This window comes from Haemaphysalis longicornis, unplaced genomic scaffold (assembly GCF_048455015.1).
Source record: "Haemaphysalis longicornis isolate Haplotype H1 unplaced genomic scaffold, Haemaphysalis longicornis Haplotype H1 scaffold_1, whole genome shotgun sequence".
NCBI lineage: Eukaryota > Metazoa > Arthropoda > Arachnida > Ixodida > Ixodidae > Haemaphysalis > Haemaphysalis longicornis.
Genome location: NW_027526203.1, coordinates 189,134,802 through 189,153,318, shown reverse-complemented (window position 1 = coordinate 189,153,318; position 18,517 = coordinate 189,134,802). Strand labels below are relative to the sequence as shown.

The following is an 18,517-nucleotide window of genomic DNA, read 5'->3' as shown; positions in this document are numbered from 1 at the left end:
CCGGCGCCTTTTGTCGCTTCCTTCGCGGTGAGTTAGGTGCCCTGAAGGGGACAACAATGTAGCCTCCACAGTGCTGCAGCTAGCTTGTGAGATGAACTATAGCTTCTCCCCACACTGACAGTGGATCCCAGGAGAGGGGGATTAGCCGGACCTCAGCAGTGCAGTAAGACAAATACCATTAAAGTATATACACTGTTTTATTCAGTAGCGACCATCGTCATCCCTTTCGTCGTCGTCTCCCGACGGCACAGCCGAGTAGGGCAAATCCTCTTGTAGTGTGCCCTCGCCCCGGTAGACCTGGTCCTGTCCGGTGGCCGTCTCCACGTGTGGTTTGTGAAGGGGTGGCTTGACAGATTCGTCATCGTCTTCAGCGCAGCGCATCCGTGGCCACGGTGTAAGAATATGGCGCGCCGGTCGCTACATGACGACGGCGACGATGGCGGGCGGTCGCCGCGAGGCGCGCGCTCACGTGCGCTCGATATTTTTTGTTTGTTTGTTTTTGCTAAAGCTACTGCGCGAATGTCGTGCCGGCGCCGGGGACGGCGGGCGGTCGCCGCGAGGAACGCGCTCACATGCGCTCGGGGTTAGCTGCCTCCGCCAGACGGAATTTGTGCCGATCTAAACAGCTCTAAACTGCTGCTTTCATTATGAAAATATTTATATTTGCTCGGCAAAAACTGCGGCTAAAAAAATTGCTCGGCGCTAAAACAGGGACGTTTCTTCTTCGTCTCTGTTTTAGCGCCGAGTAATGTTTTTAGCATAATGTAACAACTCGCCCCCATCAAGTTTTTGTTAAACTGCTGCTTTCATAAGAGCAAATATTTTAAGTCAGCGCGCCTCAATCCAAGTACCTAGCTAAGCGCCGGACTGAGGCGTCCACTGCTTGCAGCTCTCGTCACAACTCAAGAACGGCACCTCCTCATGTAGTGTATCACTCCGCCAAAGCGCCGGACCCGTGACGTCAGTGCGCGCGCGTTTTGAAAGGGGTTTGCTATGAATGCGTGATATCGTCTGCCTTGTCTCACGCGTTTGTCGTCACTGGAGTCGTTGATAAGCATATTAAGTCCAAAAAATCACAGGAACGGCTCACGTCATGTTCAAAATATTCCCAGTAACGCCCTACTTGCGCCGCGAGGAGAAACATCCGGCTACGGTGATAAGGCACAGCGGCAACTTCCGGTGCCGTTCTTAAGTTTTCTCCCTAAACAACCGTACAGTACACATACAAATGGCCATGCATAGCGCACAACTTGAAAAAAAAATGCATCTCGCATGTGGGTACATCCAGCTATTCAAGCGGTAGGGTGTTTATATCTATCTATCTATGTATCTATATATCTATATCTATATATATAAGTAAAGAGTCGGATACACAGCAAGAACAATAACAAACAAGGTTTACTTACGTAGATGCAACGGGACTTGCCTTCATAAGAGTACAGTTACATGATTTTACTGTACTCTGATGAAGGCAAGTCCCGTTGCCGCTACGTAAGTAAACCTTGTTTGTTATTGTTCTTGCTGTGTATCCGACTCTTTACTTATACTAGAGACATTTTTTTTTACCTGAACTGGCTGCACTGGTGCAAGCAGTGCTGCATATGTTCATTTTTTTTACTAATTGATATCCTCAGTAGCACTCTGCACTGTTCTGCACGACACTGCACTTAATTGCACCAGTTCAGGTAAAAAAAATGCCCCAACTATGTCTGCGCGCTTTGTGAGTTTTATGTTTGTCTATATATATATATATATATATATATATATATATATATATATATATATATATATATATATATATATATATATATATTCCGATGTGGGGGGGGGGGGCGAAGGTCAGTTTTTAAGAAGTGATGCCTTCCGCAATTAAGCGTGAACACAGTAGAAGGCCGATGAAGGTGTAGAAACAAGCAAAAGCAAGAACAATTCAGGTCTACACACTGATCCCCCCCTCCAACGCAACGTTACAGAGCTGAAAGATAATCACAAGTTGGCGCCAAAGAACCATTCTGAGCCAGAAGTCAGACAACGCAGTAAGTCTGTTCACGCATGCCTGACGCTTGAAGTTCGTACACCCGCCTTCGAAATGGCTCACGGTATGGGCACCACGGCCGAACGACTGGCCTCATTCCTCTCCCACAAACGGCGGAGGGACAGCGAAATGCGCCCGCGTCACTTTAATTGCACGTTGTCCAGATTAACGCTTCGTTCCCCTGGCTGGTATGGAGGTCATGAGCCGGCACAACAATAAGGCCTGAGTGGAAAATCAATGAACAAACAACGCCTCCTTTGACACTCTCGCCTGCAGGGACCGGTGCTTCCACACAAACTTCCCCACAACTGTCCAATCTCTCGGAACAAAGACAACTGGAAGACATCGAGACACCAGCCCGAGGCAGCGACTCACAATGGGCCGCGCCGTAATGTGACTCACGCTGATTCACAAGACTCCACAAGAGCCAAGAAGTTGTGTACTACAGCGCCCCTTCCAACGCAGCGGCGTCAACACTGTGCAGCAATAGAGTAGGTTTTTTTTCTCTCTTTTTATCACATTAAATTACAGGCCCACCAAACTCAGCGACTCGGCTCAAATTACGGGCTAATTTCAAGACGCAACACGCTGCCCGCCGGTCCATATGAAACGTGACGTTTCCGGTTAAGTCCCTTCGAAGCTGATCAAGGAACTTAAGTTTCCGGCTGTGCTTTAGATGCAAGAGGGGTTTATCGCTTCGAGCAAGCAAAGCCGAAAAAATCAATACACAGCCGTACCGTTTGGGGGAGTTCATCCAACGTCGAGAACGTCGCCAACGCGACGCGCTACGCCCATTGCGAGGAGGCCAACGCCGGCAGCGGGGTCGTCAACTAGGACCAAACAGCACCGGCATCGAGTCCAGACTCCAAACCACGCGAAAGCACCGAAAATCGGGGCACAGATTAAATATCCGACAGTGGAGCCGGTTGAGCGTGATCGTTTTCCCGAAAAGCGCGCACAGCAGCAGAGACAGGCCGCAGGGGAGAGCCGAGAGCGGCTCTGCGGGGAATGACAAACGGACGGCGTTGCCACAGCCACAGGAAACGGAGGCGCGGAAACCAGAAGTGCGATCACGGGTTACAGCGAGGCATGAAAAGAAAAGGAACTGCCGAAGGACACGCGTATAAAAGCGCGCCCGGCATGCACGCGCGGATGCACGGCCGTCGCCGCTCGACGCGTCTCCTGCTGCGGCGGCACAAAAATCGCTCTCACGAACTCGCCAACCCGCTCGCCCGAAGACCAATCACCGGAGTTGATGAATGCGCCCTCTAACAACATACAGCCCAAGACCAGCATCCCGGCCGGCAGGCTGTGCCAAAGAAAGGCAACGCCTGGAGTTGGCATTTCGAAAGGCTTAGCTTGGCTAGATAGGTTAATACACTACCACTCAAAAACAAAAACAAAAAAGAAGCCAAAAAGAAAAAAAGAAAGCCAAACTGGCGTAGCAGGGCGTGTGCACGTTCAGCGGAATGTACAGCAGCGGAATGTACGCTGTTTCCACTCCCACTTTGAACTTGAAGTGCCGTTTAGGTCCTTCAGCAAAGGAGCCTGGTCCTGGGACCACCCCAGAGACGAACCTAACGGACGTGCCAGTGCGCCAGTGCGTCTACACAGCGCAGTGAGAAAGATACGAATTCCCAGCGGGACGCTTTCCAGGGGCAGCTGCAGCAAACTTCCATTCCAGTGCGCAGCGCACATATTCTTGTCAGCAAAAGAGACAGGATCCATGAACCGACGAGCGGACAGACCGGCGACTCGCGAAGGAAGAGGAGCCGCCGTGGACCGGAGGTTTTTCTCGAGAAACTTGGTCGACAAAAGGCGTGTCCGCGAGTGTCGCGTCCGGCGGACTTGCACGCGGAGGTGAAAAACGCCATGCTTCAGGTGGCGGTGGAATCCTGGACGGCACGTGCACGGCGCAAGAAGGCACCCGCTGCGTAATACCAACAATAACAATAATGCGACATGACGAGCACAAGTTCGACCGGGCGAAGTGCTGCGGGAGCCGTTTGTGGGCTACGTTTTGGTTTTCCGCCCCCTTGCAGGCGAGAAACTCGCAGCAGCAGCTCGCAGGAGTCACTGACTCCCTTTGTACTGTCACCAATAAGCCACTTGCCAGACCTAAGGCCCGGATACATGGACCCGAAGAGGGAGGGTCGAGTCGACTGGCGGGTTCAGCTACCTCGACCCCTCACGGGTATACATGAGCTCCATTCAAAGAGTCGAGGCGAGGGGGCCAGGGGATTGCCGGAGAAGGAGCTACCGTATTTTTGCGATTCTAGCGCGCACCATATTTTGCTAAAAGCTAGCCTTAAAATTTGTGTGCGCGTTACAATCGGGCTCAAAACCGAAACAGGTTTTAAATCGGTCAGCAACATTGCCATAGGCACGAGGTCCTCCCAAACTCCAACTCAATCCAATAAAAGAATCCGTCAATATCCCGTGAGTGAATTTCGGCGCACTCATTCCTGAATGACATACCTTGGTCAGCTGTTACACATTTTTCTACTATTGCAATTACCCCGTCACATGTAGAATCATGAAGGTCAAGACACTTGAAATCGCAAACAACTTCAATGCTTCCCACTATAGTTTCATTCCCTGCAGGAGCTGGATAAGCAAGTTTACGAAGCACAATTTATTTTTGGCTGCCACAGTTGTACGCGCAAAATAAAATCTCCTTCTTCTCGGTAAGTAGTATCATGTATTTTACATGTGCGCGGTAAAGCCGACGTCCAATTATGTTTTCGGATTTTCCTGCGCAAACCTACCCGCACGGTACAATCGGTGGTGCGTTATAATCATGCAAATACGGTATTCAGCTCCCCACGGCCCGCCGACTCAGCCCGACGAGCGCGTCAACCCACCCCCTGCCTCCGAGTCGACCGGACTCGCCCCGACGGCTTTTCGACTCAGCGCGTCCGCTTATACATGAGTGCGTGGAGTCCAAAAAACCTGTTTATTTCAACTCAACGCGCCCTCGTCGGGTCAATGTAAACGAGGCTCTAAACAGGGCCACGCACAGGGTCTTCCAGTTGTTCAACGCAGGATGTTGTTTAGACAGAACGCGAAAAACGCTAAAGCCGCTTTTTACCGGCGGTTTCGCTTTAAGTGAAAGGTAAAATTAGGATTCTAAACGTAGATTACAGGTATAAAGCGAAAGGCCCCTGACTGGCGTTCACGCAGGCATCGCAGTGTGTTCGGCTTTTTAAGCGCAACCGCCTAAACGAGCAATGCACAACGCTTCCCTTTACAAGAAGGCGAAGTGCAGGTGAATATTTTCCCGGGGAACTTGGAGAAAAAGAATCCCGGTCCTGGTGGGAGTCGAACCCCGGTGTCAAGCGCAGCAGTGAACAGCGCAAGAGACGCGGGACACGGTGTACAGATGTACTCAAGCGTCCAGCGCCTCTGGAGCAGGGTCTCTCGAACAGCCCGACGACGATGTTCAGGAAAAGATCGGGGGCGAATGACCGACAACGCAAGCAAAAACGTGGAGCTTGGTTCCCTCACGAGGCGTGTGGAGGGGGATGGAATGTACTTCGCAAGCCACGAAGTACGGATGTCTAGAAAAAAAAAAGAAGAAGAAAAAGAAGAAGAAAGCATGGTCCTACTCTGAACGGCCCAAACATGCCTCGCCGCTTTTTCCTTGACCCTCAATTACCCGCCTCGTTTGATCGACTCGCTGCCACCCAATTTTGAAGCGCTTAACACCGGTGTTTACACCCGTTTTTGTTTCTTCTCGGACACAGCTGCGGAGAGCAGAGCTATCAGTACAATTCACAAGCAACGATGCTTGCTGAAATAAACAGTGAATATGCAAGAGGAAGGTGCAAGGGAATATACGACGCATACAGAACTGAACTTGAATGCTAAAAATTTCCCGTCGAATGTTTTTTTTTTTTTTTCTTTGTTTTTTTTTTAAATCCTAAGTTCCTGCATGCGCATCGCCTGGGAAAAGGACGTTCTAAAAACAGCCCCCGATTTGAGTTCCAGCCGGCCGGCCATTATTCACTTCGAGGAAGCAGAAAGAACAGGAAACACACGCAGGGAGAACAGCGGCCCGCCCGTATTACGCAGGCCGCGCTGCAGCGGCGCGCATTCTTTCAAAGAACGTGTAGCAACTGCGTGAAGCCCACTTACCACCACCCCGACCTTCGAGACGCAGACGCGTGTCCAAGCTAGTCCGCCCACTGCTGGCAATTAGCGCTGCGTCATTTAGGAGAACATGCAAACGCGATTGACGCTCTTGCAAGAGCCATTGTCCCACAAGTAAAGCTTAAGAGGCGAAGCCTCTTAGGAGCTTGAACTGTCGGCGTCTCATGTCGTCGTAGCCGTCGTATCGTGTAGTCATGGCACTAGAACAACAGGACGTTCGTTTACGCCACGCGCTGGAACGCTTTGTGCTTCAAGGACACGAGACTTTTACAGAAAAGCTGTATATCTCTACCCCCAACGGTTTCATCTCCGTTGGTAAAAACGCCAAACGCCAACAATACACCTATACACTGCATGCTTCGCCTTTCCCCAGGTTTCACATTAGTGGAGATGGTACGGGATTTTTTTTATTTTTCTTTACTTTCTTGGAAAGAGGGGGGGGGGGGTTACGAAGAGATGTGAAGGAATCAGAATCCAAATTGGAGCTCGTGCGGGAGTGGAACCCGGGTCTCTGGATCCGAGCGCGTTACCAAGACACCAAATCAGCACGTTTCCTGCGGCGCTGACGTCATACGGCGAGACGCGTGCAAGCTGCGTGCAAGTACCAATTACGGAAAACGAGGGAGTCCGCGCCTGAAAGGGGCACTGTAGTCAATTTGTCGATGGCTTATTTGCGGTTCGATTGTGAAGCTTTACTCCCGTGAACATTATGTGACTGCTGAGTGGAAGTCTACGGCCCCTTCTTTGTCTGCTAAGGACGGCGGAGGGAGCTGACGCACCTAGAAGCATAATGATGTTACACTTTGTGTTTGTGCCCGCACACATCAAACATGCTAGAAATCCACTAAGGTTGGCCGTGCGGAGTCACCAGCCATAGCCGACGTGAGCAAATCAGCAAAGTGCGAAGGAAGCGGCACTTTCCAGCGCACCTCCCTCGTTAAAAAAAAATGGCAGCGAGAGTGCTTGTACAGTAAGAATACAATCAACATGGACCGGTGAAATCCTAACCTCGTCCGTCATGTCGCACACCACCGTTAGCGAAATCCAGTCACTGCAATGCTACACTACAGGCCTTCTCAGTAGCGGCACATTTCTTCGGAAAGAACGCAGAAGCCTCCACGACGTCGGCCACTCACGAAGGCCGAGTGACGGCCTTCGGTTGGCGATGCACGAGAGAGTCCTTGTTCCCGACGCTGCCTCACGCACCAGGGACCATAGCCTTCGACAAGCGGAGGCAGAACTACGGCCGCTCGAGTTGCGGCGTTCGCCACTGGCGGCACGACATTTCAGTGTGCGCTCGGTTCTCGGTTGGTACGCTCGGTACGCTCGGTTGGAAGACAGCCGTACATTTGCGCACAATAACGTACGCAGGAATTCTCCAAATCTCAAGACATACCTGTAGACACCCAGGAAAGACGGAAGTCAAATAATCGTTTTTTTTTTTGAAAAATTACACGGAGAAGCCGTGCAATTTTGAGGCCCTTATAAAGAAAACTAACGCAGCTGCCCCGATCTTAACACAGCTTGGACCTAAAACACGACCGGGTCAGCTGTGAACTGAAGCTCTCACGCCTTGTCTCACCAGCCGCGCGCCTCTGGGTTTCATGTGCGCACAGAAGCGCGTAGGCAACCTTCAAACAAGGTGCAACATCGCGTGCGTCGCTAGCTCACCGCACGCCTCGCCTGGCAACCCGAACTGGTGAGCGCTGCAACACGGCAGAAAATAATTTGTCTTTTGAAAGCAAAAAAACAGACAGACCGCAAGCGAGCAGAAAGCTCGGGATAAAACTGGTTCAGTCGGCCAGTTACAATACTCGGGCAGCCGGTTGGAGACACGCCCACTTGGTCGCGCACGACCACCGGAGCCCGCCAAGTGCCCGCCGGGAGGCAGAATGTACCCGGAGGACGAAGAAGCCCGTGCTTGACACGAATCGAGGTCAAGACTCCGAAAGGGACGCGCACAGGCACAGCCGGGTAGCGCACGAAAACTCGGCAGCCCGAACGGCGCAAGGGCGAACAGAAAGGACTCCACGGAGGCGTTTTTGTACACAGTATGGACATATACTACAGCGTTTTCAAACGAAAACTCGGTCAAAGACAAGCCTTAAAATAGCCGTGAAATACGGGCACTTCCTCAAATGCCGTTGCAATCACCGGGCCTGTGTGGGTGAACCGAGACTCTGAGACGGCTAGCACGGAACAGACGGAGACGGCTAGCACAAATACAATGTGCCTGCTCGAAGGCACGCACCCTGCACTTATTACTGAACACACAGCATCTCTCCATATTTCCTCCTTTTCGCAATTAAAAAGGGAACAGCGCAAGTACGCATCGATTCCTAGCCATTTTTCCTTATTTGTATACAGGATATACAAATTCCAAGCCCCTTTTCTTATCGCTGCAGTGTTTGCGAATAGCTGGAGAAAAAATATTAAGCACAAAATCGGCAGTAATACGGTATAGGGGACATCCAGGGATACCTTGAGAGCGCTACTTCTAGAAGGCACGCAGACACGTCACTGGGGACAAGAAAAACGAGTTTGGGGGCTAATTAAGAGAAAAACCCGAGGGGCAGTACCAAAGATTCCAAAACGGTAGTACCTCCCAATAAGCGCTCTCAGCAGTTCAAAAGAGCGCGCATCTGCTGGTTCTTGGTACTTCCTGACCAAGTTTTCAAAATCGTGCCCGCCGTACACAAGACGAAAAACAAGCTAGAAATTATTTGGTTGAGGCTACAGCGACTAATGAGCTACAAAAGCGTGAAATAGTTGAGAAGTCCACGCGGCGTAAGCAAGCGCGATGTCTCGCCCCCGACTCGTTTCGGGAAGCAGCATAGTGCTCGCCCCACCCCCTCTCCAAGGGGTCCATCACGGCTGAAGTCAACACGTGAAGTCCGAAAGTGTCCGAAAGATATGTTTGGCACGCCTCGGTTCCACCGGGCCGGAGACGATGACGACGAATCTGTAAAGCCATCCCTTCACAATCCACACCTGGTGACGGCCACCGGACCAGCTGACGAAGTTGGGGTCTACCAAGGCGAGGACGCGCTACAAGAGGATTTGCCCTACGCGGCTGTGCTGTCGGAAGACGACGACGAAAGAGATGACGACGATTGCTACCGAATAAAACACTGGACATACTTTATTTAATGGTCTTTGCTTTACAGTGCCGTCTAAAATGGCTTTGCACTGCTGGGTTCCAGCTGCTCCCCCTCTCCTGGGATCCGCTGTCAGTGTGGGGAGAAGCTAGGTCGGCCCCCAGCTCTGCTGTTTCTCCAGCCTTGCACCACTAGTGCAGCTGCGCCAATTTTTCCCCCTCCATTATCATAGGAGCCACCGCAACCGAGGACCAAACCCGCTGTTTATACATTGTTAATGGGAAAATAGTTTCTCTTAATTCACAGGCCTACACAGTCCAGTAGCTGCCGACATTCACAGGCCTGTAAGAGGCCAGCGAAACGAATTTGTCGTACTTTCGACTAGTGGCCGCATTCTGTATAACTACACTTGTCTCGTACTTTATTTAGCAGTGCATAACACACTGTACAGCGCCAGTAGATCTCGAAAGAATAGAGCTCAGCAAGCGACCTTTTTGGCCTCTTCGCGAACCACCGCAAGGACGTCCCACTGGTTTTCGCAATTCAATTTGATGCTTGCCCCAGTCTCAACTTTCAAATTTCGCCGCTCCGAAAGGAGCAAGAAACAAATACCGCATCATCATCATCATCATCATCATCATCATCATCATCAACAACAACAAACGTTTGAGGTGAGTGGGCGGAAATTTGAAACGAAACTGCTAAATTTCGCGCGGCGCGCCCAGAAATGTCGAGCGCTGAATTTCATTCCGCGAGATGAGCTCTACGAACTCGATCGGCCGCAGGAACACGCAAGAAGTACCGCTTTTTGCTTTGACTGGGCGTCCACGATTACATGCGAAAATTGGTTAACACGGTCCATTCAGGAGTCGCTCCTTCCCCTCATCCCCGGCGAGCCGAAGAAAAAAGGGCGGCGATCGGATCGAGTTCATACGTTCGGCTCGCTCCTCGAGCAGCCTCCGCAGGCTCTCATCCCCTAGCGCGCAACCGGAGCACACGGAGACAGCGAGCGACCTGGATTCGCGGTTTCCTCAATCGAGCAGCGGCAGAAGGAAGGGGATGCATGGAGGATGAGGGGATGCGAGGCGATGCAGCCGCCCGCGCGCAGTAGCAGGCGGCGTCGATGCCATCGCGTATACACTCGCAGAGAGATGCCGCGCGGCGACGTACTGATAGGCCGCGCCGCCTATTTGCCCGTTCGCTTCCATGTGTGCGCAAACTGGCTCCGAAGAAGGGCGATCTTGTCGCGCCACGGCGGTGGAGAAAAGCCCGAGAAGAAGAAGAGCAGGCGGATTAGGAAGCGGGCCGCGGCGGCAGAGCGCCCTGGAATGCCGCAGTTTTCATCCCTTGCAGCGCGAGCAATCAGTTGATCGTGCCTCACTCCGCAGGAACGGGGCCCGCGGGGATTTCACACGTGCCAGTTCCGTGCACTTCTCCTCGACGTCCGCCTCGCCTCTGCGTCTGCGGTTGCTGGCTTTCCTCAAGCGGCACCAATACGCGCGGAGACAGGTGTGCAGGAGCGAGGAACCGGCGACAAGGATTCCGTCGCCCAGCGCGATTCGTTTTACACACAACACACACACGCGCACGCACGCACGCGCACACACACGCACACACACGCAATATTATACAATAATGTATGAATGCATGCATGTATGAATGTATGTTTGTACAGGTGCCGTCAGAAGTAATTGAAGCACGGGAGCTGTGGCCGAACTGCACAGGAGCGCCGTGTAGCTGCTTATAGGCGGTAAACTAAAGGACGCCGATAGCCCCTATATACTTCTCAACCCACTTCTTTTAACGCGGCTCCGAGCGTTGCTCGCAGAATGCTTGTTGTCTCGGCGATGGCGTTGATGGCAGACCCACCTAAAAATATTAGAAAAGACAAATAGTCACTTCAGATCCCTGCGATTTCGACGCTTCTCCAGCAGCTCTTGTGCGCTGAAAGTGTGTGAGCGACGCTGCTAGATACCGCATCTGCTATCAGCGCCGTCGCTGAGACCAGTATGCTGCGAATAACGCTTAAAGAAGCGTTAAAATAAGTGGGTTGAGAAGTATAGATGGGCTATCACCGTCGGCAGGCGCGCATGCGTGTTCTGCTGCTTCTCTTTACAGCCGATGCAGCTACACGGCGCTACTATGCGGCTTGGTCACAGCTCCGGTGCTCCAATTACTTTTGACGGCACCTGTACATATTGTATGGCGTGTATGTATGTGTACGTACGTACATATATATACATGCATGTATGCATGCAAGCACGTGTAGTGGCGTGCACCTCATCTTCTAGCAGCGCCACTATCATCATCTGCATTATCCCACCATCATCATCAGCGGGGCTCGCCCGGCCGCGTGTCCCTGCTCACGCGGCCGGGCGAGCGCCGCTGATGATGATGGTGGGATAATGCAGATGATGATAGTGGCGCTGCTAGAAGATGAGGTGCACGCCACTACACGTGCTTGCATGCATACATGCATGTATATATATGTACGTACGTATGTATGTATGTATGTACGTACAAAAAAACTGGACAAGGGAGCGGCCTCGGTGCGGTGCCAATGTTTTGACAAGAAATGTCCTCGCGCGCGCGCGCGTGCGTGTGTGTATCGTTTACCGACGACGGGTTCGTAAATAAAAGCAGAAAGGGGCGGAAAAAAACGCCACGAAAAGCATAGAGGGTAGCAGTTTTGATTTGTTAGAATGAAGACAATCGTTTTAGAAAAAAAAAAGGCTAAAAAAAATTGGACATAATAAAGCGCCCCGGGGTGGGTGCCGAACTCACAGCCTCGCTGCCTATCAACCACCCCCCTTCAAGCGTATAGATAGTTACGCTTACAAATGTCCCATAATGTAGCGGAGAATGCAGCCGCTTGGTAGTCGAATTGCTGAGACATCAAAAGCGTACTCCGAAGTTCATGGGTTCAGTCCCCACCCGGACGGCGTCTTTTTCTCCCCTGTCTTTCCCAACATTTCAGAAATGATAATCTTCTTTCAAAACACTGAAAACTACGACACCCGTACACTTTCCTTCGCGTTCTAGAATGATGGCTTCCCTTTGTGTTACAGTAGACTCTCGTTAAAGATGCACTCGAAGGGACCGTGAAAATTTGTTCGTATTATCATAAATTCGTCTTAACCAGACGTTTTTCGCGTTGTGCACGTTACAAGAGAGCAGAGGTGTTGCTCGCCTTACCCGAGTTCGTCTTAAGCGGAGTCTAGTTATATCATATTAAGCTCGGTCCCAGAGCGCAACGTCAAAAACGTTGAAACCTGTTCTCCGGGAAGTGTCTTTTTTTTCTTTTGAACTCTGAACCCGTAAGAACCATAATGTGGCATAGGAGAAGTATAGCTGGTCCAACTTTTTGTGTGAAAAAGTGAATTTCAGAATGATAGAACAAAAAAACACGAAGAATAATTTGCGCTCCGGGTAGAATACGAACCCACATTTTTTCGGATAACGCGCCCAGTGTGCTCTACGAATCGACTGAGTTCCTACCTACTTTCTTGCGTACACAATTGTGAATAATTATGTGTTTACACATGAAGTACTTGTGTGTATTCAGTCTACTTATTCAGTCGCTCCTGAATTCACCCGGCTTCCTTCTATAGGCTCCGAGTATGTAATGGTTTTATAAGACAAATGCGAAAAAAAAAAACCCGAAACGAAACGACCCGCACGATGCCGGATTACGAAATTACCCGCGGCAGGGAACAATTATTCAGAGGGCTGCGTCCAAGTAACACCACGAGAAATCGGCGGCTTGTGCACACTCCTTGGCGCTTGAACCACTTGCTCGTACGGACGGACCTTTCCTACGGATAGGACAAGCGTGAAGCTAAAACAAGCACACGACCAACCTTTCCCCCTAAACAAACGATGCATAAGCGCGCGCTCTTAAACCACATAGGCCATACTGATCATTTAGCTAACTAGCAACTGTTGCGCATACGCCGTGCAAGTCCATACTGCATGACGCGCGTTTTTAATGTGTAGCATTCTTTGCCGAGTGCCCCCCCCCCCCTCCAGTTAGGACCGCGTAACGCTTTGCATTTCCACAAAAATGCATATTTCGCGAAAGTTCCAAATGTAATCATTACAATAGCGTAAATGGAGGTAATTGGTCGAACGAAATTTGGAAAAAATAAGAAAAATATAAAAACATTACGCAAAATGTCAAACTGTATAACGCCCTGTATTTCAACAATAATGCAGCTTTCGCATAAGTTCCGCCTGTGATCCTTATAGCAGCGTAAAGAGGGATAATTGGTAGAAAGAAATTTCGAAAAACTAAAAAGTTAGAAAAATAAAAAATACGGAAAATGGCGAACTGTGTAACGGCCTGCATTTCCACTATAACGCAGATTTCGCGACACTTCCACCCGTAATCGTTATAATAGCGTAAATGGAGATAATTGGTCGGACAGGACTTAGAAAACCAAGGAATTTGGCTGCGAAGAACTCACACTCAAGACAAGCGGCATAAGAACACTACGCATTAGTAGACAATTCTCTAAATTTCTGCAGTATTATTTTTTTAGTGCGATTATTTGCGCTTGCTAAATTCGCACTTTATGCAGCGTGCAGCGACTGCTTTTGGCCACATCGCAGCCAGAGACGGTCGGCTAGTAATAGTAAACGTAGCGCGCTACCAAATACATCGCCGTACCACGCTTGTCGCCTAGTTTTACGGTTTACGACTTCTGGGTGATGCTAGAGGAATTATAAAAAAAAGCACAAGTTCATGGCGGCCGTAAATGTGTGTTCCGTCCCGTGTAAGAGCAAATGGCACACTAACGAGCGTATCGATGTAGTACGGTCGCGATTTTATGTCAAGTTTGTTTAATCCAGATTTTTTTTCTTCTTCGAACACTCGGGTTTATATAAGAGGTTGAACTTCCCGGATCAAGGCTGCGCCGGACGCTGTCGTTTTCACCGATGCCGCTCGCGTACCAATCCTTTCGACTACAGCGCCGAAACCGGGTTACACCTCCATCCGCTTTTATCTAGTCGAGCCCTTCCCGTGTATGTGCATGCATAGGCGACGAGCATGCGGACGCGACAGGCGTGAGCGGATCTTGACGCTATCCGATGTCGTCACTGCCGACAGTGTTGTCACCCGGAGCGAAGAATGGGCGTACACAGTCGCGCGCAGGGATGGCGAAGGTTGCAACGCATCCCGTTGCAACAGCGTCGTTGCATGCGGTTCAACCCTTGGTCGTCGTGTAAGGCGCAGGGAAGGAGGTGACGGCACGAGCGTTGTAACGACACGCCGAGCACACGCCTCACTTGCCCAACCGCCTGTTTGGAGTCGCGGCGTCGCGTTGCGTGGCACGAGAACATGCGAACCGGTTCTGGCGCGGGGTAACGACGAGAGAACTCGGCAGCCACAACATGTCAACTGTCGCGTGCAAGAAATGTAGTCCTCGTACGATTAACTTTTAAGCAGAGGAGAAATATAATTTCACATAATATATGATTGCACACTGGTGTGCCTCCTCTTCATGAGAAAATAATTCGAAGACCGCGGCTTGAGACTCAACCATGAGGGTCAAAGCGGTGATTAAAAAAAGGCGAATTTTCCAGCAAGTTGAACTTTTTTTTTTTTATGTGTGCGATACATACGTGGCATTTCAGCAAACTCTGCCTGAAAAAAAAAAAAAAAAAACGGCATTGTGGCAGCTCGTTTGCCCTAGTGAAAGGATTTATCTACGAGGCATTTAAAGATGTAACATACGTTTATCATTCTATACCATATGCTGGAAAAGCGACCACTGTGAACATTTGCTGCGTACGTTTTTCGTACCCTCCTTGGTCGTTTTTCGTACCCTCCTTGGTCGCGCGGCATTGTTCGTCTCGGTGGCCTCTACTGACACGCGCCAGACGCGATCTTACAACAGTTGGGTCACCTAGCGCTCTCGCGCTGAAAGTGGCGCGAATAACGGATTCCACACGGAGCCAAACTTCGTGACAAAGCGTAACACACGGTACGGGGGGGAGGGGGGGGGGGGGGGGGGCGGAAAGGTGCCCACAAAGGCTCCGAGTATTACAACAAACGGGGAGGATGTTCAGCGCGACCGCTGGACTCACCCTCGCACGCCACGCCTGGCGCTGCAGGATGAGCGTGGAAGTGCGGGCACCTGCGCTAAGCTCGCGCCGAGGTAACAAAACGCGGGAAATCCGCCTCCCGTCACGCGAAAGGGGCCCGTATTTTGCATGAAAAAAACACCCCGAGCGGGTGCCAGCGCGCGCGCGCTTCGACGATACTTGCGCAACCCAAGATAATCTGCGTCACGTCGCCGCCCTCGTCTTGTTCCTTCTTAGGCAAACAACAGAGCAGGGACCGAGAGTCAGCAGCAGCGGCACGGAAGTGAGTCAGAGAGCAGCGGAGGCTTTGTCCACCGATTATTCGTCAGCGTCTTCGGCGAGGCAACACACGCAACAGCAGCGCGCGTATCCGTTTGCTGAGGGAACGCGCACGTCGGGAACAAGTGCAGTAGGAGCGCGGCCACTTGGGTCGACTTGTTTTCGGATTCGCGTGTAGGGGAAACACCCTAAAGTCAGGTCGGTGCAACGAAGTGCCGTTCCCCGCGATACCACGCGCCACCGGAGCAGCCGCTTCGGAACCGACCGGTGAAACTCTGGTCACCCATCGGCGGCACTCATACGGGGAATGCGATTACAATAGCTCTGGGCGGAACGGGAGAAAAAAAGGTGGTCACCAAATATTACAGCGTCGCGTCTTCGACGAGGACATGCATTAAAACACCTGTGACTTTAAAAACACCTTCGGTTCGGTTCGCTCTGAATGAGTCTGGGCGGAAGCACGTTCTGCCGGCACTAACTGAACGGAATGACGGAGGGAATTTTCCTCGAATCTCCGGGACACCCCTGCGCGACGAGGCGTTTATGCCACAGAAACGAGAGGTTTCTATCATTACGGTGAGTCCGGAGAGTTAGGTAACATGCTTTCCACACTGCACAACACACGCTAAGGTACGAACTCGGAAAAAGAGACAAACTAAGCGCTTCGTTTGCCTTTTTTTTTTTTTTTCGGGTTCGTCTCCGTTACGGAGACGAGTGCTTTCGGAGTGAGAATTTCAGTCCTCTGAAACGACGCAGAAGCTTGAAGATTTGCTTGAATGAAACTACAATAAAGTTGCAATATTTTAGGAGCAGAAACGGCGTGAGCTGATCAGGCTGAAAGCAGGAAAGTGCGGAGCTGCTTGGGTGCTTTCAACATTGCTTGAGTAGTCATTTTTCCACCTGCATCGTGGACCTCATTTTACTCAGACAGCAGGTGTAAGTGCAGACACAGCGTGGGAAGGGCAGTCCTGGCCTGGCACACGTCAATGCGCCGACTATTGGCCAGGCTCCGGAAGGACGCATGCTTTGTTGCAGCAGGGCCTTGGTAGAGTTCTAATCCACACTGTATACGACGCCAGCTATAAAATGAACTGAGCTGGCTAAGACACTGGTCGCCAGAGGACGTGGCGCTACTCGGAAGAAGAACTGCTTGACACACACAGGCGTTCACTCAGTCGTGCGTGTGCACAGGACGGCCATTCTGGAAGCAGCACAAAATGTGTCACCGGTTGAAAGTCCGATCCCCGCCCGACGAGCGGACCCATAGAGGGGGAAGCTAAGCGATTGCGACGTCAGCAACCTAAGATGCGCGTGGCAGGGCTGCTAGCTTTAGCGGCACAGCAGAAAGGAAAATCCAGGGAAGCTTGCACTCACGCGCAAGAATTTAATGGCGAAGCTGACTGATTGTGGGGTTTAACGCGCCGACGCAACGCAGGCGATGAGGCGCGCCGTAGTGGAGGGCTGCGGATTAATTTCGACCACCTGGGGTTCTTTAACGTGCGCCGAAATCTCGTACACACGGGCGCTTTTGCTTTTCGCCTCCATCAGAAAAGAATGGCGAAGCTGTTGTAGGTCATCGCTGACGAACACAAAGTTGAGTTTTAGTGTCGTTGTGGTTGACGTCGGCGGCATGACATTTCAATTACCTTATGTTGAGCAAGGCCAGAGTTAACTCGTGGTTTTGGTCGACGCTTTCGTACGCGACTCTGTAAGAGTCGCCGAGCCTCTCCGCCGAGCCTCTCGAAGTGCGGCCTCTTCCGCGGCGGGCCATGTGGAGTCAATGGTCACCAACAGCAGATTCGACATTCAAGTCGCAGATCTTCGACTGTACAGAGCGCATGCGTACGACGACACGATGACGAATGAACGAGGGGGCGTACACTCTGACGTGTCTTTCTCGTTCCGAGCAAGTGTTGCCACGATACGGCGAACGCTGGAGTTGTTTTGGGGCCAATGTTGGCCAATCTCCTTAAGTCTCGACGAACGTGCACTCGGCCTTGTCTTGGTATTTTTAACTGCGGACACCCTACACAAACGATTTGCTCAACAGTTTAACTGTTAAAAAATAGCCGAAGCTATAGCTTTCACCAGAAAATTTGTAAACACGCCCACAAATAACCGCCGCCTGTCTTTCCCACAATACATCTCCCATGACTTGACACGTCATAGCTCGAGGTTAAAATACTATGTATAGCCCGCCTTCTCGAGACACACGCACGCAGGCACAGGCGCACACATCAAAGATGCAGTCGTTATCGCCAGTGCTAGTCGGCTACTTTCACGCGCTTATAGCTCAGACTGAGGTAAATGTCGTGCGTGCGTGTGTGTGCGTCATACAGGGATAGCACCGCACGCTTTATGCGTAGGTCGTGGGTGCGATTCCCGCTTCAGTTCACGGCGGATTTTTTATCGACTTTTATTTCGTTATCCCTGTATCCCAAAAAAAAAAGGCTATTATCTCTAAATGACAATTAGCCGAATAGCAATGACAATAAGAGCTGCAACTTGGACGTGTGTTCTTACGGAACTCCTCGCCCCATATATATATACGCACATACATATGTCAAGAACGAAGGAAACAGAAACACGTCATCTACGCGACGCGGAGATATAAAAAGAAAAGAAACGTCACGCGACACAATATACGAAGCAGAAGTTCTTTTAAAAAGCCCGCCAGAGCCGGGCATGCAGAGAAGCTTTCGCACCAAACGTTGGTCGACGTGTGCAGTTCACGAAAAATGCAGCACCGCCACCGGCGCGGGACGCTTTCGGGTAAGTGCAGTTCCGGTGTGTCCCCTTCCTTCCGGCCCTTCCCCCCACTCCAACTTCCGCAGCACACAACGGGTTTTTACTGCCCCCGCCCTCC

At 51.1% G+C, this 18,517-nt stretch overlaps 1 protein-coding gene across 3 annotated transcripts in view; it reads right to left on the bottom strand.

The window, feature by feature from the left end:
- Positions 1 to 18,517, bottom strand: part of LOC144140082 (rap guanine nucleotide exchange factor 2-like) — a 133,830-nt gene that overhangs the window by 72,001 nt on the left and 43,312 nt on the right. The window contains exon 1 of one of the 3 annotated variants that reach the window (XM_077672278.1): positions 2,773 to 2,858. The exons of the other annotated variants lie outside the window; for them this stretch is intronic. The gene's annotated coding sequence lies outside the window, so the exon portion shown is untranslated. Of the gene's footprint in view, positions 1 to 2,772; positions 2,859 to 18,517 lie in introns of those variants that run through there. 3 annotated transcript variants of the gene reach the window in all.